Source organism: Eretmochelys imbricata, chromosome 1 (assembly GCF_965152235.1).
Source record: "Eretmochelys imbricata isolate rEreImb1 chromosome 1, rEreImb1.hap1, whole genome shotgun sequence".
Classification (NCBI taxonomy): Eukaryota; Metazoa; Chordata; order Testudines; family Cheloniidae; genus Eretmochelys; species Eretmochelys imbricata.
In genome coordinates, this window is record NC_135572.1 from 233,411,212 (window position 1) to 233,433,626 (window position 22,415).

The 22,415-nt window shown below is 34.1% G+C and overlaps 1 long non-coding RNA gene across 2 annotated transcripts in view; it reads right to left on the bottom strand.

Moving 5' to 3' along the window:
• The window catches only part of LOC144269696 (uncharacterized), a 73,302-nt gene extending 60,929 nt beyond the window's left edge, over positions 1-12,373 (bottom strand). Inside the window, exons 1-3 of one of the 2 annotated variants that reach the window (XR_013347012.1) lie at positions 11,202-12,373; positions 11,024-11,106; positions 10,534-10,545 (exon numbers count right to left, since the gene is read on the bottom strand). This is a non-coding gene — a long non-coding RNA (uncharacterized LOC144269696). Of the gene's footprint in view, positions 1-10,533; positions 10,546-11,023; positions 11,107-11,201 lie in introns of those variants that run through there. The other variant, XR_013347007.1, reaches the window with a different exon arrangement.
• Between the last annotated feature and the right edge of the window lie 10,042 nt (positions 12,374-22,415).

Genomic DNA, 22,415 nt, shown 5'->3' on the forward strand with positions numbered 1-22,415 from the left:
AAGTATAACTTAAAAATAACACTTGATATGAACATGAAAATTCATGTCCAATGGGTTTCTTATTTAAAGAAAATCACAATAAGACATATTATTTAAACAAGAACAATAAAAAGTAGTGATGATAATGCACTGGATATATGGTTTTAGGATAAATATTTATTTAAATACCGCATCCCACGAAAAAATATTGACTTTCAGTTTTTAACAAAAAAAACCAAACCCATACTGGACTTTACATAAAATAGAATACGCACTGTTAGAATAAAAAGATTAAAAAATACCTCACCGTGTCATACTGATAATTTATCTTGAAAGTTACTGAATTACCATTCCCATACTACTTGTGACAGCAGTAGCATGACAGTAGAGTTTTGCTTTGCTGATTAAAATAAAGTGAAATAGGTATATTATTCACTATGACTGTAGATTTATATATTTCTGGTCTATTGGATCCTTTTATTGGATTTCTAATTCAGTGGCAGACTTGAACTGAAATATCCCAACACCACTGGAACTGAACTCCTGGTGTGGCCAGTATCTGTTTCTTAAATATAAAGTTCAAATTCCAAATCTGCCTATGAGGCAGTGTACTATTGCAATGAGCTTCCAGATCTCCAGTTCAAAGCATGGTGGAGCAAGCCATTCACTTTGAATGTACCACCCATCTAACTGAAGGAGGGGGAAAATACAACTTTGTCTTCTTTTCTGATTTGAGCTGCAGGCTGACCATATAGGAGATGCATGACCTAAACAATCGCTACAGCCACAGTCTTGCCTATTAATAATTTTGGAAATATATCTGTGGGTATTCTGAGATGAGGAGCGAAGAAAGAAAAAGTGATGCAAAGTGAATTTTAAAAAAATACAAGAGTTTAGGACAAGTGTGGAAACAGGACAAAAAAATGGCAAAACATGCTGCCATGACACAGTCATAAAATCTGTCCAAATGAACAGTCCAAACTATAGCCTTCATCCTCCCATTCCTTTCCTTCCTTAGGTTTCTCACACTCCATTATTCTATTTGGTCTCAAATTAGACTTTAAGCTCTAAGGTGTAGAGACTGTGTCTAACTGTAATTTGCTACACAATGCCAATACTGTATCAACCAAGCACTCTCGCTAGTTCTACTAGTACTAAACAGTTCAGTTTTTAACAGGAAACATAGGATGGGTTACAATACGAGGCAGAAAAGAATGGAGTTATCAGAGAAAAAAATTCAGCAAACAAAAGGTCTAAAATATGTCAGAGGACATTACTTTTAACACGTTTCCTCCCAGATGGCTACACTAGAGGAAACATTTGAAATGCATCCTGCAAAGGACATTTTTGTAATCAATTATGTCATTTATTTCCATACACTTTAACAGAACGTTAACAGCATACTGTATTTTAATGAGTTGTAAGGAACTATTCTACACTGGAATGGGATTGGATTTAGTGATTGAATAGATCATTTCTATCTCCAGCTCTTCTGATTTAGGTTTAGATTTTTGATTTCAGGTACCTGTGTGCAGAATGCCACATGCCTTGTAATCACACTTACTGCTTATGTATGTACAAAACAGAATAATTTTACAAGATGGTGGAGAGTAGAAACATGCTAGCTTAGGAAGGGCACCAACTAATCTTCCACCTATGAAAGTTTGGTTTCATAGTCCACTTTAGACCATGACTAACACTGATTTTTAGGAGGAAGAAGAGTATTCTTTTAGACTCCATCACAAAACCATCACATAGTTTTGTATGATCGGAAGTGCCTACCCAAAATAAACCAAGAACTAGAATAGCAGCTGTAGTGGAGGTAAAGGTTGAGATACTTTAGCAGCCTTGTGCAAACTAATGTTGTTAGTCCCTCAATTTCATGAGCATTAGTTGCACTCACACATTTCAAAACACCTTACACCTTTCCTCCCACTAAATAAATAAATAAATAGAAACCACATACTCTAAGATATACAACTTAGCATTTATATATCATGCTCTGCATGTTCCACCATTAACTATTTCTCATAACGCCCCAATGCAAAAAGTAAAAATTATTATCCCCCACTTTACAGATGGGAAAACTTAGGCAGAGAGGTGAAATTACTTGATTGAGGCTAAAGCGAGTCAGTTCTAGAGCTGGGTTTAGATTTAGGAACTCCCAACCCTTTCCTCATGCCTCCAGATCACTGGCACCAAAACACACCCATATATGTGAAATTATGACCAGGTTCTAACTAGTGTGCTCCACTTTGTTTATGAAAGTTGGAATGGCAAAGAATAAATCTCACCATGTTTTTCAAAGTAGCACCACAATCTCTTTGTTGGCCCAATCATACAACCAGCCCCACTGAAATCAATGGGACAGTGAGATTGCTCACAGCGAAAGCACTTCATCCAGTAATAAATGTTTACATGTTTAGGTCGTGAAGAAGAACTTCTCCCCTGTGCAGAGGGCTAGAATATGGCCTATGCAATACATAAATTGACATTAGTGAGACTTAAAAGATGTATAGGCCTGGAACTGGCCCTCTGCGAAATGGGTGAATTTCACTCTATTAGAGTAATTAGTTCAGTAACCAATGGCTTTTCTTTTTTTTAAACTAGTGCTCAGAATTTGTAACATTACAGAATGCTGTGAAACGTATCTAGGAAAACCCGCTTCCAAAATCACCTGTAGACTTTTGTGTTGATGAAAATGTGTCAAGTGAACCAGTGAGGAACTGTAACCAACTGCACAATTCACTGTCCAAATCGTTTTCAAAATTCATCTCTGAATGCAAAGATCATTTTAAGATGATTTTGTTTGTTCTTTATAAGAAATTTTAAAGTAGTGTTCAGAATTAGAAAGTGCTGAATTTTTCAAGAATTCCTCTCCAGGGAAGCTTATTAGCTGCTTTTTATTGAAGGTTTTATTTTGGATTTGATTACTTTTGCTGAGGAACATCCATATGACCACAGAAAATTACGATTTCTGATTCTATTTTGGAATGTAATACTTATTCACTTATCCTCTTTTTTTGTGTACTCTTCACTGTATTCTGTTCAGCAGATATCAGAAATACAAAGGCCTAAACCAATAAGATAGATATATGACCATCAAAATTCCAGCCTAACAAGGAATTTTGTAAATGGCCATAGGTTTTAACCTTATGCAATATGGCCCTACCTTACTCACAAGAGAAGACCTATTTTGGGAAAAGAATGTATTTCTGTTTAATTCTTGACATTCTCTTTAACTAGTCAGAGCTGCAGATACTGATATATGAAGTATGGTATGACATGCTGCTGACTCTCTAATTATGGAATACGGATGTACAATGTCATCAGCAAGTGTGAGATCATCCTTCATATGTTACAGAAGTCATGGATGAGAAATCCCTTTTTCACAATTAAGTGAACCAAAACCTCTACTGGATGTGCTACCCTGCATCCGTCATGGCCTGATCTCCCACATCAGATACAACTTCCTGCTCACCTGTTGATACACCCCAAATTTTCCCTCTTTTTGTAGATTCAAGAAAGGGATATGTAAACCATTTTGGTTGAGGTCACTATACCAGTCTATGGTCCACCAAACTGTTCCTTGCCTTTTAAGCTTAATCAACACTGTAAGTTATCAATCATAAAAATGATTTTTGGGGCCAAAATACAAATATCTGACAATTTATATTTGAACTTGTTAAAGAGGAAAAACAGCTTTTATGGGTTAGCCAGAGGCAAGTCAAAGACTTACCATTTTAAATAAATATTTCACATATGCAATATGATTTTACATATGTATATACACACATATTACATAAAATTCAAATTAAATTAAATTTACACACAATGAAAGAGTGTGTCTCCATATATGTGTGGATCTATGTACATAAATGTGTGTGTATATGACGGCAAAGATGCACACCTACACACACAGATACCAGATACACACATTCTAGTGGGGTAACACATTTTATTTGAATTAATATTAAGACATTCAAATGCAACTGAAATTTCAGCATAATCATTTTATTTATAATTTAAAATGTAAATCCATACCTTAAATCGGTCATTGTAAATCTTAATTTAAGAAACAAAATGCATAGGTGACCATTTTAGCATAATTCCGCCTTCTATATAATTTAAATATAGAATTTTTTAAAATGAGAAATTTACATCCATTTGAGGAAAAAAATCAGTCATTAACTTTGCAACATTTGATTATATAAACTGATAAATTATGTATTTAAAAATTAAATTTAAAAAATCTAAACATGTTTATGTAATAGAGATGGAAGAGCTTAAACTTTCACACAGCATTAAAAAACTAGCAGCAAAGTTTTTAATGAGAATATATGACCCTTGGGTCTTTGGAGCCGTAGGCCTTCCTTTGGCCTTTTAATATAGTTTTCATCCATTTTGGTGCATATTCATCCCGCATCATGAACCTTACAACACAGAGATGCACGTTAAAGGAGGGAGAATATGGATGCCACGTCCTCTAAAACAAGACAACAGCATTCTGGCACTCCTTTGTTTAAATCAGTCAAACCATAGAGACACAATATGCACTGTGTAAGTCTAGACAGCGCTTAATATTAGTTAGATGCACTTTAAATGCTCTCTCCATTCAAGTTTAGGTTTCCTGTATCAATCATTTACATTTAAGTAAGTGTTACTCTGCTTCAAGGGACTGATCCAAAACTCACTGACATCCAATGGAGGTTTTCCATTGACTTCAATGGGCTTTGGATCAGGCCCTAAAGGACCGGACATAATTTTTCTACAAACAAACCAGACAATAAATATAAACTGTTGTGTACAACAAATGTCAATATGCAAAATCTGATAAGGATTAAAAAAAGATGGTAAATGACAACAAACAGAGAACAAGAGCTATATTATTAATAATACTTTAAAAATGAGATGTGGTATATAGTAGGAAGAATAAAGTAATTCTAAAATAAGAATCCTTTGTGTATGAATGTAAAAGCAAAGATACAGACCAAGAGTTCGCGAATGCAATCAAATAGCGTTCCCTACCCTTTTGCACATTAACTGAGTTACAATTAAAAACAAGACAAAAAACCAAAAGGCTGCCAAAACATTCAGAAGTCTAAAAGGCTTTTGTGTATCAATAAAGCACCTACTAGACTGAAATTATTAATTAATTATCCATTCAAAATACTGCAAATATTTGTAATTTTTCATGTTGATTACACCGGATAGATGAAAACTTAAGTTTTAAGTGAAAACTTGAGTTTTAAGCAGAAACCTAATATACTTTTTGTTGAAAAACAATGACAGTCTTTAACAAAAAACCAAAAACAAAATCCAACAACATTCCAACCCCACACATGGTGGAACAGGACATATACTGACCTGAATTATGAATGCAAAGTGGTTTGGCATACCATGACTGCAAAATACCAAAATACTACCAAATATTTTTCTACTCAGCCACCCCCCTCCCCAAACTAAGTAAATAAAATGACACAAAATCATTCTGTTTGCAGTTTCTTTTTAACTTTTTCAACCAGTTCTTTCCAGTATGTTTTCCTGTTTGTTTATATTAGCAGAAATATGGACAAATAAAATAAGGAAATACAAAGAAAACAAGACCACATAAGACAAGTATTTTTCTGATCCTACCATCTAAACAGATTTGCAGTTGTAGTTATACACTGTAGCTCACATTTTCTCTCAAAAATGTAAACAGAAAGCATGAGAGATTTTTGATCACTAAAAATGAGGATGTATTTCCTCTTCTTGATTTTTTCATGAGAAAAATGGTGAGAAATTCCTGTCTTTTTTCACTATATGAAAAGATACCATGTTGACCAGACAGGTGTGCATAGCATATCCATTTACATCATGCTAAATATACACAAGACTTCAGTGAGCTGGAACAATGCTGCAGAATTATCAGTTAGCAGTGTATATATAATCAATCCAGAGCTATAGAAAATGAACACTTTATAAATTAATATTTAATAAAGGCCTATTACTTGTAATAAAAATAATATTTTCTTATTTTTTTTCTCTTACAAAAACTAAGATCAGTGTTTGAGGTGATTTATTTTTCTATTTTTTTTAACAAGTCTGAAAAAAGCATGTCATTTGAATATTTCACTAAGATCAGGAAGGAGCTGGATGTTTCCTCGGCAAATAACCGGATATGAAGGCTAAGGTAATGGTACTCTTATAGACAGCCAAAATTCAATAAACAGTCATTCAAAGGTGTCATTAATATTTAGAATCCTTCCAAAAAAACATTACTCTAATTTAAATAAAGAATTCCTTTGTAGGAAGCCACAGCTTTAAATATGTTCCTAATCAGAACCCAATGCTTCTCCTGCTTCTTCCTAAAACTCTCATTTATTGCACCGGGGTCATGAAGCTCCTTGAATCACCCTTTATCATTTTTGGAACTATAATTTACACACACAATGTCTTTTAAGAAATATTTGGGAATGACGTTCCTGAATAAAGTCCACCAGACTCCTGAAAACAGTGAGAGGGAAGAGAAAGTCAGTCTAATGGTTGCACTGTAATGTAAAACTGCTACGTACACAGGCTTGATCCAAAACTGATTGAAGTTAATGGAAAAACTTCCATTGATTCCAGTGGGCTTTGGATCAGACCCTTTGTTTCCAGAGGTCTGACATAAGAAGTTTCAAATTTACTGAAGAGGCAAGAGTGTGTAAGTATTTAATAATTAGTAACAATAAACTTCAAAAAATAATGGTTCTTATAAGGACTACCAAAAATAATGAGGGTTTAGATTTAACCACATACTTTAAAAGAGATTGAACTATGAAAGGGCCCGATTCTGCAGCTCTCATTCACGTGTGTAGTCTCAACAGTAAGGCCATCAGGAGAGGGAGGCAAAATCAGAGTTTTGTTCTATCTCACTGATTAAATGAAGTACTTTACCACAATCCTGATCCTACTGAAGTCACTGGGAGTTTTGCTACTGACTTACGTGGAGGCAGGAGTAGCTGCAGAGTTTACATGGGTTTCTTTCTTTAAAAAATCATACATGGATTTGTTCACAAACACTAATATATAGGTAAGACTTACAAAAGGGCCCCACAAAGCGTATAAATAGATGTATTGTGCCCATTAACTTGCAGGCATGCAAATGCCAATAACACTAAATCCTGACTTTTGTGCACATAGGGCCTGGTCTAAATCCCATTAAAGTCAATGGATGTCAGTAGATTTTAGATCAGGCCCATAATTACAGGCATGAGCAAACAGGGGTTTACACATGTATTAGAGTTTGTGCTAATGTAAGCTTGCAAAAGCTTGCACATGCACTTAAAAATCTAGCCTAGCTTTTTAATATCTACCTATTTCCCAGCACCTACTTACCTATGTATGTCGAGGGTGCCTACCAGAGTGGTTCTGGGTATAAGTACTACTCCATTGTCTAAGTGCTCTTGCTGCAATCAATAGTTTATCTAGCTGTATGCATGCAGAATAACTGAATGAATATTTTTGCACAAATCAAATACCATTGTATAGTGTATCAACACACACGGAACACGTTTCTTCGTCTTCAGCTGTACAGCATGCACCGTTTGAAGAATGAAACGTATCGGTGTTTCTAATTAAAATGTAGTTTTTGCCAGACATAAACTATACAAATCAAAATTAAAATTGTGACATGGTGTTGCATTGTTACAGATCCATCGGAACAGCCAGTTTAGCAAAGAATGATGATTATCTGCACCTGTTTCAAGCTGAGAGCAAGTGATGCAGTTAAGAAGTAAAATGCCTCATTAGAACACATTTCAGATTTCTGAAGAGAAGGTGTCACAATCACAGACCTGCCCACACCTTAAGTAACCATTTGCAGGAGGGACTTTGAACCTTGCGGTTCAGCCTTGTAGACACCACAGCTTGATTATGTCACAAGAGCCAGTGTCACATGGAATGAAGGCAGATTACAGTGAAGTCATTCCATTTGTGAGGAAGTCAGTGAAAACATACCACTGATTCAATGATTCTATGTTTTATATGCAAATCTCTTCAAAAGAAATCTGGATGGAAGAAAATATTCCTTTCACTCCTTTTTAATTTTTTTATTTTTAGTCTCTAAAGAATGTTTAATAATATCTGACATGTGTCAAAAGAGGCCAGTGCTCTATGTCTCTGTCTGTGGCCGTATGAAATAACCTAGGGTTTATATCATATCATATATGTAATATGAGCAAGAACAAGGAACTATAAGTATCATTCAGAGAGATGCCTCAAACCAAAACAAAATAAAAAAAACCCTCCTTAATTCATATTGGCCCAAATCCTTCAAGACTCACCCAGGCAAAATTCCAAAAATTTCAAATTTGCCTGAGTAAGGACACCAGGGTTTGGCTCTAAGTGATTTAAGTACAATTTATTACCTTTGAAAGTAATTATCCTATCATAATCCATCCACTTGTGTAAAGTATTGTGCACTTTGCTCATTTTGTTGTATTGCAATCTACTCATAATCTTTTACATAGTATCTGCTCTCTGTTCAGCACTTCACATTACTCAGAATCCTAGGACATATTTACCTTTTGCTGTTGCATCTTCTTCTCCCCATATATTAATAGTATTTGGTAGAACAAATATTCTGGTAATGGGATATGTGGGATTTGAAAAGGGAATACTGGGATTTTTGTATGTATCTCATTCACATGCAACAGTATCCACAAGAACCAAAGTACTTTTAGGAGGAATTAAAAAAAAATAGTACCTGTTACTAGACAATAGCACACCCTAAATTATTAAAAAAAATTAATTGACACTATTATATAAAAACGCACAACTTGATTGATATAAAGAAAGATATATTTTTAATTATGGTGGGTATTATCCATCCTTGCATTTTACATCCATATACCACAAGATGCAGATCAATACTTCACAGTCCAGTATAAAATGTTTTAGCAAGTTAAATATTTTAGCTCATGAGCGTAATTCCTAATATAGCACCAATCTGAGGGTTTTACTGAATTTTTTTATCACTGGTTTTTATTTTAAATATTAGTCAAAAATAATTTGAAACTTAAAAACTTGGATGAGAGAAACCGCCTAATGAACTAATTTTCATCTCCCCTTCCTTCAATTAATGTATGAAGTACATGATTTTATGCCTTACTAAATCAATTCATAGCATGCTCAAGAAAATGTTCATTATGAAATAAACCAATCATTCTGCTTTTATTAGCTTTTTCGTATCTATAATTTATAGCAAGTCATCTAGAACGTAACAATGCAAGCTAATTTACTGTAAATAATTTTGTGTTTCTTGTAAAAATACTTAACAATAGAACAACAACAATATGACAAGCTAGTGAGAAAAAAACTTCTATAGATATAGAACTATTAAGGTCATGTATCATGAAGCAGTTTGAATTTCCCTTGGTGTGAATTTTATTTTAACTACCATTTTCTGATTTTATAACTACTACAAATAGTATAGTTTAAAACTCCCCAACTATTATTCTATTTGCATTGTTCTATGGAACTTACACAGGCCTCTACAATAATACTTTGAAGAATTTAATTTTAGCTTTGCTACCATTGAGTCATACATTCCTGAACTCCTTCCTTGATCTATACAATTCACCAATACATACTCTGCCTGGTTTTGAGTTTAATCAGCTTTACTACTAAAAGTTGTTAGTTGTTTTTTGTTGCCATAAAAGAGTCCAAATGCAATGCTATTACGTGGATTGTTTCAATTCAATATTGTCAGTGGCCAAAATTTAAACCTAGCTTTGTACAAGTTAGTTGGTACTTTCTTATTATTTTTGTTTAAAAAATAGATCAGTTCAGATTTAGTTGTGTTTTTTTTTTACTTAAATGCACTGACACAAATAAAATAAAAATGAGGAACATTAAAATATTTTACTAAGCCTTCATATTTTGCAGTGTAAAGGAAAGCATTTTCTGTTACAAGCCTATACAGAAGTACATATATTTCCAGCAGAACAATGATATATTCTCGTGTATTTGCAAATGTACATTTTACTTGGCTGCATGAATTATACACACTAAATATGATATCCACCTTTTCATAGTACCGATATATCTTAAGTGTTCAGAGTTTGCCAAATTGACTAAGAGTTTCAGGGTTATGACAAGAACATCTACATCCACATGCTGTTTTGATCTATAAATGGCATTACATTATAAAAGTATTATACTTACATAAATTCCTTCATTAATATTTTGTGTCCCCTAAACTAGGACAATTCTGAGCATTCAGAAACAATACATATAAAAGCAGAAAATACGTATGCCAAAATGCACATTGCTAAGACAATCAGGAAAATTTAATCGTAGTGGGATGCAATTACCATGGTTATCACTGAGTAACATTCAAAACTATCAGTTAATAAATGCACATATGCACACGTGCAAACACACACACATATAAATGACAAAGGCTAATATAACTCAAGATTAGCTGTTTTTATAATTGGTGAGAACATAATTGTCTAGCAACATATTTGTAATTAAAATAAAAATCTGAATTTGCACCACACAACTTTGTTTTGTTTCTTTTCAGGGCTGAGCTTCCTTCTGTTAAAAAAAAAAAAAGACCTAAGGGGGAAAATAAAAAAGTGCCATTCAACAAAGAAGCTACAGTGTAATCAATGAAGGCAAGACTGGCACAAGTCCTAGAACATTTGCATTCAGAAATAAACGCCGTGATCGACCTTTGTCTGGTTTTAAACAGACTGGTGAAGGGAGGAGTAGACTTGAGAGGGAGGGAGAATGAACCCCCCACAAAAAATTAATAACTGTACTGCATCCTTAATAACCTGCAAGTGATCATTTAAAATTAATCTGAACCTTGATGGTCCAATATGTATTGCAGGTTAAAAATAAATGAATACATAGTCAAAAGGCAATCTCCTGATATCCACTAAGAGTTTCTGAAACTTAATTTTCCTACTTGGTAATTACTCCAGTTGTTCACTCCATTGTGGAGGCAAATAAACATGAAATGTTACCGCATATCAATCAGATGCATCTAAACGATGAGAAAGACTCTTACCCTGTGAATGGTGGGAAACAAGCCTCAGGGACCAGGTATGGAGAGAGGATGCCAATGTGTTCACCTTGCAGCTCTGCAGTCTCCTGTAAAAGCAGATGGAAGGCACTGAGTGAGCTCCATAGTATTTCTTGATTGTGCAAGTGCATGCAGGCCTGGAAGACGGGAAGGCGGTCCTTACCTAGCAACGGGTTCCAGCTTCTCGTCCACATGCTTTCCCTGCCACAACTACCCCTGGCTGCCAGCTCCCAGCAACAACAATAGGAGACTAAAGGGGTGGCATGAAAGGGAGAGAGAGAAAGAGAGAGAGAGGGAGAGAGAGAAGGGGAGGGGGAAAAGAGAAGCGTGTTAAGCTTGTCTGGTAGTTAACAAGTCTTGAATGAAGAATGTTAGCAAACAGACAAACAGCATGTCTGATGCATGCTAATGGTCCTGGCTTCACCACTGACACTATGAATAATTCAGTAGTCCAAAAAAAAAACCCGCCTTATCTTTTCAAATGCCTATAGAGAGGACAAATAAAAAAGTACGCCTCAACTTTCTCCTTTTAGCCTATATCTGCAGATAAAATTCAGAAGAAAGGCTGGGTAGCTGACAACACTTTTACCAATGTTGCCGCTTACACATTTCCAATTCCTATTTTTATTGACTATTAATTTTCCCCGTTTACTGCCTATTTTATTCCTTTTGTCTTGGAGCTGCCACCTGTCCCAGAGACAGCATTTTACCGCACACCCCTTTTCCCTCCTAAACAGTGAAAGAAAGGGAGGGGAGGGACCCTGCAAGGACAAAAAAATCCCCGCAGTATTTCCATTTCAGCCACGGTCAGATTATAAGGGGGTTGGAGGGCTACCATCCATCCTTGTTCATGTGGCACAGATACCTGAAGCAATTAAAAAATATACAGAAAGAAAGAAAGAAAGAAAGAAGCTGGTTCCATGAGCAGCACAGGGCACTGGCACTCAGGGGAAAAAATCGCCAATAAAAGCCATCATTCTCAGAGCACACAAACTAGCAAATCCTGATTCATTGCTCAAATACACCAATTTCGTTAACCAAGGCGGAAAAAAAATGGATCAGCGGGGGTGGTGGTAGAAATACTTGTAGCTTTAAGCTCAACACTGCAATATACTGTACAGCCAAGCACAGCACAGCAAACAAGAAAAATTAGTCCCGGGTTTTTTTTTTGTTTTTTTTTGTTATTTTTAAAAAAAGGAGAAGGGTTTAAATAAAGGAGGAAAAAAAGAAGATCCTATTTGTAGCATTTTGAAAAGTTCTGCTCTGGCAAAGGCCGTCTGAAGAGGAGGCCCTTGCAGCAGGAACGCAAGCTGCAGCAGCAATCTTTTTTCATAGTCCAATCTCCCCCTTGTGAGCGACTCGAGCCATCTGGCTAAGAAAGAGGAGGAGTGTATGAGCTAGCGAAACAGAGAAGACTGGAGTTGATGATGAAACAGAGGCACGGCCCTGCGTGAGCAGGCTAGTTTTCATCATACGCACACACACACACACGGTGCAAGCAAGCATACAACAATGAAATTAAGCACCCCCCCTCCATACAGTAACACTTGCTTCAGCGCTCCTACATTTGCCCCCAAATACAGCACAATGCAGTCTTGTGTTTAAGACGGGGGTGGAGAAGGAAGGAGGGGAGAAGGGAGACACACAGCAAAGGAATTTTAATGCATGCACAATGTGACAATAAGTTTAAAAAGGCAGCTCGTCAAATTAATCTTTTAATTACAGCTTTTTTTTCCATGAGAAAATATCTGCAGGGATAAAAAATATGAGGTTCTCTCTCCAAAATAATAAAACAAAATATAGTTACAATATTAAGCCATCCATAAACACCATCAAAATGCAGCACAGAAAAATCAGTGTAGTAAATGGGGATTTAGAAAAAGTAAATACTGTATGTGACAAAAACTTACTGATTTTGTTTTCTCATGCCCTTACTTCTAAACCAGCTGCACAGCCAAGCTGAGGCTGCTTGGCCCTTATAACTATCTTGGCACAGAGTCAAAAGCTGATAAGCATTTGGGCGAGACAGCTCAACTGCTGTGCTGGAAGAAAAACAGCTGCCATGATTGCTGTTTGATTGAGAGCGCTTACACACACACACACACACACACACACACAACACATCGGACGGCAAAGACAAGCTACAAATGCCTGAGGATTCAGCTTTAGAGGATCAACACACATTTCCTTTAAAAAAATATAAGTATTATAAGGTTTTTCCTCTCTCTCTCTCTCTCTCTCTCTTAAGAAAATGTACTACGTAGAATTGCTTTTCTTCTTCCCATCCCCCCTTCATAACCTCAAGCAAACTCGAGGAATCATGCCAAAAGTCCCGTTGCTAGTTACCAAGTGCATTTTTTTAAACGTCCCTTTTATACTTCTTTCCCTCATGCTTGCTGTGGAATATGCAAGTGAGATAATCTTTCCATTACTTAAAAAAGCAATTAAAAACAACTTTCAGTTGAACTTTCCTTTTTATTGAGGGGGCAAATGGGGGAAGGGGGGGAGAAGAGGGAGAATATTTTTTCCTCTTCCCAGAACCCAACATTTGGCTTTTTCCATTTGTGGCAGATCACTGTAACTCTATTGTAAAACAACTTCCTGCCCCTTTTGGCTCAAGTTCCAGTAGCTGCTAGGCTAAGTTCATAGCACAAACTTTTTTTCTCCTTGCCGAAGAAGCAAGACAAAAAAAATCCTTGCTAATTATTTTGACCTCTTTTTTGCAAATGGATTCATAAGATGAATTTATTGCAGTCCCCTTAGCAATGTTACAAAAGAGACGTCCATATACCAGCTGGATAATTCATAAACTTAAAAGGTGGGGTTATTATATATATATATATATATTTTAATTTTTATTTTAAATTGTAAGTCTTAACATCAGCACTGATAACATACTAAGCTGCTTCATCTGCTGTATTTAATTTGTATATCTATCATAACTCAGATCGCTGGCTTAGTATATTCAGCCTCCCCCCTACTTTTCATCTGCTTTTATACTCTAAGCTAATCTGTACCTCTCCTCTTCACTCTTCCCACCTCTCAACTTATCCTAATGAAAATACCCACCCAAAACCTCCCTCTCCCTGCTAAAAAATAGAGATGTTTGCAGTTCTCTGGTGTAACCAAAAGGTAAAAAATAAGGCCTCCACAACTTGCTCTCTCACGCTCTCTCTCTCTCTCTGTGTTTCTCTCATAGCAACAGCATTTCCTGGTACGCCTGCTTTGGCATCCATCAGCATTTTTACCCGTCCAAGTGTCCTTTTGCGTCACATCTCGCCATTTCAGTCAACCAATGAATTCTCCCTGTTGTAATAATATGTGTGTGTGTGTGTGTGTGTGTGTATCTATATCTATATATTCTGTTATTGGTATGTTCAAAAAATGTTTTATATGCTTTCCTTACAAAAATGCTGTCAAAATGTTCGATTTGCCCTACCATGGAAAAAAAAAAGAGACCTTACACTATTCAACCTGAGGGTGTCCTCCTCCTGAAAGAATTTTACCATAAGAAAAAAGGGATCAGGTGATTAGTTAAGGAAAGCCATAGTTATCCCTCTGATTTAATATTTGTTCTGCTTATACTATTATCTCTATCATGGCTGCACTTTAAACCAGCTATGAGGTTTCATGTAATTAGAAGTCTATACAATATATTTCAATGGTCTTATGAAATACTCCTGATAAAAATATTTAAAGAAGTTTTGTTCCTTAAAATATGGATTAGGAAGTAGTGGCAGGAAAAGAAATATCATGAAAAAAAGAAAGCTGAGATGTAACATTTTATTCCCTTGCAACAATCGGTTTCCCTCCCCAGAGAGTTCTCTCCAGCCTCTGAAAAACTCACTATCCTGGAAAATGGAGTAAAGGTATTTCAAGTCATAGCTTTTACAAATGGCAGTCCAATTTTCATTTTTCATAAACTCAATGACTCAAACATCCAGTATTTCAATGGTCTGACTTACTGTCACTTACAAAGATGGTTCAAGATATTTTATACTTAACACTGTTTAAAAACAGCATAGCTTCCGATACTACCATTCAAACTCCTAGGATGCACTCTGCCTGACTGCTCACTAGCAAAAGCCATACTGCTAAGAACCCGTATTACACTAATTAAAACCACAGCCTCTACTGTACTTGACAGTACATATTTTTCTGCTACATATAATGCAGTAAACTGAAAATCATCTTCCCTTTTTCAAGCATAACTTTTATCACATTTGATCTATTAAAGCAATGCATCAGCCAGCTCTAGAAAGTCTAGGGCAGTACATGTGGTTTTCTACACAATGAACCATAGCTGAGCTGTGCTGTGCTGCATCCTGAATGACTACTGAAATATTTAACGACTCGCTCATATCCAACTTTCTCACACAACCCCAAAATCTTGAGAAAGAGCTCACTCAACCACTAACATTCTAATCAGGGTAAATATTTCTTTCATTAAGCCAAATATATGCTTTATGGTCTACCCTTAGCAATTTTTTTTAACAGAATGAAACCACAAAATGTTTTTAGTATTTGTTTTTGGGGCATCACAATGCAAAATCTTTATGTGACTATCACAACACAGGATGACAAAACATCCAAATACCCTCTTCTGTCCCTCTTTTTGATGAAGTAAGATCATGTTTAAGAATCATGAGCTAAGCCTGTAGTAGCTCATAAATGATATGTCCATTGCATACAGAGTGCATATGTGCAGACACATGTGCCATCAATTCAGACAGCTTCCTGACAGTTAAAAACTGAAAGAAAAATGAACGTAGGACTCTAAACCTATTGGACATTAGAACTATTTTTGTACAATTTCCTATTGCTAACCTTAAACAGTGGAAGACAACATGACATTTACTGTGGCATGCATTTGTCAGCATACGCAGGCAAAAGTTATAAACCCTATACAAAAGAAAGCAGATTATATTCCACTGTGTATCCAACAATTTTTGTACTGTTGACACAAATACAAATATGATTTTAGATTTTTTTAATGGTTGGACTAAATTATCCAAAGATCTTTGCTTTCACTTATGTTAATTCTCGAAATGCATGTTAGTTTTTGTTTCTCAACATCTTATTATTAATTCTGTCCATTCTATGTCAGAATAAAGATCTCCCTCTTCTCCATCTTCCAATTTTTGATAAAGTAAGAAACTGAGGACAATTAAGCTCATCTTTTTTCTGTATCTGACCTGGGAGAACTTTTGGGGGATGGAGGACAGGGGGGACTAAAATGAATCTACATTATGCAATTATGGCTGCAAATGCACAGTTTAACATCCTTTTGAATTGTCTTAGCCCTTACATCTGGTACCATAACCCTAAAATAAGAGTGAAAGTAACCAAATTTTAGATCACTGAACAGAAAAAATAAGGTTTAGAAGAGATAAGGACAAACAAACAAAGTTTAATTCTGTACTATGTTCTTAATGGAGCAAGGATTCAAGAAAAGGAAGTGGAAACATTATTTTAAAGTCCATTATCTATGAATGAGTTCAAAAATGTAAATAGTTAACATGAAGGTGATATTTTGATATTTACATTATTACATATTTTTATAACCTTTTCTTCCCATTTATCATAAGACCTGTCTATAGGAAACACAATATCAGACCTCCTCCTTTTATCCCTTCTGTTGCATGCTTATATTTTTAATTCACAGTAGGCTCTCTGCTTATCTAAAACAAAGATTAACCTTGGTTCAGTGTAGTAGAGGTACCAAAACTAAATTCAGATTTAAAGAAACAGTACATTTTTTTCTTTTCTTGTACACAATAATTGAATTTTTAATAATTGGTAGCACCTAATTACCTCTGATATATATATAAAAAATTAAAAATGAATATGTATATAAATTGGAGAAAGCTGACCCAATCAAAAAAAATTATTTTTCTACAGTAAGTCTCTGCAGAAAGGTTTAATTGCATGTCTTAGAAACACATTTTTTAATAATGTCTAAAAATATTCATTTTTGTCATAACTGACAACACTGAGAATGCTTCCTATATAACAGAAGGTTTTTCTTTTTAAAGATACTTACCAAAAGTTAAAGATAAATCTTAAAAAAGCAAAGCAGTCTTACCAATTGTCCACTTGAGACTCAAGGTGACATTCAAAATCAAAATTACTGTAGATTTTATAATCTGTACAGTATTTACATATTGTACAGTCCTGATTTAATACGATTCTGACCTAGTCTTGTATAACATCCTTTAATGTCAATGGAACAGTGGCAATTTAGTCATGGGGACAAAAGACCCCTAAATACCTATACACCAAATAAAGACAATTTTGAAATAAGTGTTTCTGAATGTCTAAAGGTGGCTTGAATAAGGATACATTTCAAAGATATTTTCCTTCAAAACATAATAAAGCATTTCACATAAACATTTTCTTCATTACACTGTATTTTAACAGGAATGTTTTATAGAAAACTTGGCATTAAAATGGTATCAACACAAATGAAACTCTGGCAGGAGAACAATTTTTTTTCAGGAAGAAAGCATTAAACAGTGCATTGCATTAGCAGTTTTAAAAAGTGTGCTAACACCACATTTTTGGTTCTTTTGTAACTATTTTTAAACGTACAGAGCCGTGTGCTTAAAACTGACAGTATCAACATTTTGTCCTATGTACAGTATTGATGAATGCTCACACTACAATCATAGAATCAAAACACAAGATTAAATGTTGCTTACTGGCTTCTGTTTAGTTGTCATAAACATGCTGCAAAGTTTTCATCTGCTAATTTCATAGCAGTGTATATCTGTGATGGAGGGCTAATCTTGAAACTAAGCAACTATATAAAGTAGTGTATTTTTTTATTTTTAGAGGACAAGGGAATATCGGAACACTTACAGCACATGACACATTTTATTTTACTAAAATTTAGATCAGTAACTGCACAGCACATTTTTGAAATTCAATACAGCTTTTCACATTTACACTAGAATCTATTAATTCATGGTTTGATGGGCTATAATTTATTTTTAATACAGGGATTGGACTATATAGTTTTACAGTATGGATTATCGTCATTGTTTGATAGCCTAAGTCATTGCCTTTCATATCTTTTAATAGAAAGCAATATAGCATAATACAATATACGTTAATTTCTATATAATGTATATAAAACATACATGTCTGCTCTGAAGTTTTCTGAAGGTCCATTCCACCACGCTCACTTCGATTTGAGTAATACAAGGTGTCCCACTGAAAGCAATAAATATTTTAAAAATATTAAAAGTCAATCTATAGAAGAAAATCTATTTCCTTATTTTTGAGATTTTATTTGTAATAGGTTTATATTCCCAAATTAGCTAAACAATAACAATTATCATAGATATTAGGATTTACGGTATAAGAATTAGCAACTTCTATTACCAGTGAAGGCATCTATGTATTATTATACAGAACAATAGAGATCCATTACAAGTTCCAGGACACCATACTTCATGCATAAAATATGACATGACTAGTTGTTAAAATGTATTTTGCAGGGGACTCTTGTAGTATGTACATTTTCTCCTTTGAAAGCAAGTGATTGTTGAAGGGGAATTGTTTGTTTTACAAAGATGTTTTTTTGTTATGATTTTTAAATATACGAAATAGAGCAGACAAGTTACATTTTTTAAAATAAACATCAAGGGACCAAATTCTGCCACCCTACCTTACTCAATGAGTAGCCCCAATGTAATCAACACACAATTAAAGGAGATGAAATAAATTGTGCAAAGGCCACCTGTAAAATACATCTTGATAGTTACTGAATGTCATATTTTATGCACAAAGTTTAATATCCTAGAAATTTTAGAAGATCTCTATTATACTGTACAATAATACTTTTACACCTTCACTGGTGACTGACATTACCTAGCTTTTATGCTGTATATCTTCTGTTCTATTCTAATGCCTATGGCAATATTTTACCCTGATATCACTGGTGAACATAGGGCCACAATAAGTTATTGGTTTTTAAATAGAACTCTCCACTAATTTAAATAGGAGTTCTACTTAAAATGTCACGGAGTTTTAGCTAGCCTACAGAAAAAAATTCTGAAGAAGGAAAAGCTCACTGTTAAACAATGCATGACAAGCTGCAATAGGTTAGCAAATATATATGCTTCAATTTTTAATGAAATCCACAAAAACAGGATTAAAATAGTTTTATACTGTAAACTAGCATACATTTTCAAACAAGATAGTAAACTCTCTGAGAATAAGGTTGCAATATACTAGAGTTCGCATCTTTAAATTATAAGGAGAGGAGTAAAATTTTCAACAAAGGTAATTATAATGATAAATGAGACGATAAGATACAGTACCAATTACTATAAATGGCTTTAAATAAGAAAACTTCAGTAACAAGTGGATGTGCATTACAATAAAACATACATTAAACAATGACAATTCTTCGTTTATTTACAGATATGTATATTTATGCAAGATTCTATAAACATATGATTTAACATGTTATCCAGTTGCAAATTGATTATTAATATTGTTTATATATTATATGTTTAACTTTAGTTTTCCAAGCTCAGTTAAACATATATTTCTCTTTAGCCAATTTATACTTTAGTAAATGATACACAGGACACATTTTAACTTTATCTAGCTAGCTTTGGTGTATAAAAATGTTGAAACTCGAATCTGAAATTGTAAAGAAAAAAATATTCAGTAGTGGTGGAATTAAATCTTTTTTCACAAAAGAGAATCTCCTAAGAAGTACTATGTTGACACAATATTGTCAAAGCAGTAAAATCTCATCCCAAGAGAAAAAATAATCCCATTATACATATTATTTTTACCTACTTAAAAAATACTTTAAAATAACCACGAATCTTTTTAAATTTTAAAAGGCTGTGCTTAGTTTTCAACACAGACAGCAATTATGAAAGCTAGGTGTTGATCACCATATTCATTCAATCATTTTTATAATCTGTCTTCTATTATATTATAGAAGATATTGGGATGATTTAGTTGGGGATTGGTCCTGCTTGGAGCAGGGGGTTAGACTAGATGACCTCCTGAGGTCCCTTCCAACCCCGATATCCTTATGAGTCTATGATTCTATGATTATCAGAGGGGGAATTATTTTTCTCCTTAGTCATATTATACGTACCAATGGTATCGAATGTCAGCAATTTCAGCCATCATCATACCCTTACACTTAGTAAGGGATATATCAATTAAAGTTTATGGACTTCATGCTGTATGAGATGAGGTTCAATAAATAAGATAACATACACATACATGATCAGATTTTTTTAATATATAAAGGTGTACCCACACAGAAAAAATTGTACAATTTCTAACAAATGTACACACATATTTCATATTTAGCAGATATGGTAGAAAACATATAGAGAGCACTAAGAATTGGAAAAAAATTACCCCAAAAAAGAAAGGAAATGTGAATAGTAGATCAAATTCTGATCTGAGTTACACTGGTATAAATTCAGAGGAGCTCTGTTGATATTGATTCTAATGATCGATTCACATCAGTGTAACGGAGAGATTTAGTCAAAAGGCTTCAACTCAGCCTATTATATTTTGGATCTGCAACATGTAAGGTCCTACAGAAACAAGCGTCAATAACACAAATCAATGTTGCATATGAATATATTTTTTTTAAATGTGCTACAATACCAACAGAAGACAGAATTCCCATTGTTCTGTGATATTGCAGCAAATCTTAACTGAATTGCAAATAATTTTATTTCCTAATAATTCTTATTTTAGTTTTATTGAAAATTAATCAGCATGAATATAATTTTAAATGTATATGATATTTTAATAAATGTAACTGCAGCATAAAATCCAAACAAAGTTAACAGAACACCTGGTGTAAGAAAAATTTGCCACAAACTTTTGCTATGCTACATAAATTGATAAAATTTATTAATTGGCATCATCAATTAAAAAATGCCATGAAACCTGTTACCAGATTTATTCAGTCAACCGTTATTTCAAAATAATTCCTTTTCAGCATACTGAAAGCCCTCAGTGGACATTAGTGACAAATAGCATGCAAAACATCAATTTTAAAAATTAACCATTTTCTGCTAGGCATAAATACATCTCTTAAATTGCAATGAGACAGATTTTAAATGAATAAAAGATAAATTCAAAATTGCACCTTTCAACATTTTTATTTTAACATATTTATTTTAGCTATAGCAATGGTATCCCATCATTTTATTCGTCCACCAAACAAGTTTCAAGACAACTGTACTATAAATTAGCTAGTGAAAATGATATAACATAATAAAGTAATGTTGCATAGTTACAGAAACACCTTTTGTGTCTTGGCAACAAGGCTGTGAGTACTTTTGGTAGAAAAATAGACTTCCCTCTGACTTATTTATAAACACATCTGCTTTTTAGAGAGCTTTTTATGCTAATACTAGTATCAAAATTGTCTTTTAACACCATTATCAATTCTGTGATAGGAACGGAAAGAAATTTACCATAAACTGCTTTAACAAAACACCATGCTGATATTTTATTTCTAAAATGTGTGTGTGTATTTACACACATCTACTGTATATCCTGCAGGTGTATGTATACATATATTTACACACATGCAGCATTTAACCAATAGAATATTTACACTAACACACAGTTGTATATGTCTACAAATTTTTGAGGTATTTCCTAGTGTAAGGCCTGTAGTATCATGTCCTGTGTATACAATCCTGTTTAATATAAATTTTGCTAATTTACAGTATTTTGCTAATATGACAAAAATTACAAATATAATTTAATTTTTTTGTCAAAATACAAATACAAATGTTCCCTTTCTTAGTCCTAATTCCACCTCACTTTTTTCCTTACTATACTAAAAACAATGTAAAAAAATCTGAATATTACCATGAAACTTTCAGAATGTTTTTGACCTATAATAAGCACAGGCAATTTCAAATAAAGAGTGTAATAGTTTTTAAACATGGCACCTGAATTAGTGCATATACTATTCCCAAAAGCTAATAACCAAAGTCATCACAAAGTAACAGATTATAGCACATCAGTAATCTTTTAACCCTTTACACTAATTTAACCCATTCATTACTAGATCCATAGTATATGTATACTTAGCTATTATCTACATTAATGGCACTTGAGATCTGATACATTCAGCAGCATTGAAACAATTAAGGCAATTGGCATAAAATCAGACATTTTTGTCTAATGGGGTACTGCACAGTGCACACCTACACATCCAGAACAAAATTTTGTTGTTCCACACAACAAAGCTCAACAACAATGTTCTGTTCTCCTTTTGTGCATGGAACTTCCACTGGCAACACTGCTGAGTTTTCTACATGTGTAAGGAGACCAGAATATCGACACTGAGATTAACCATGTGGAT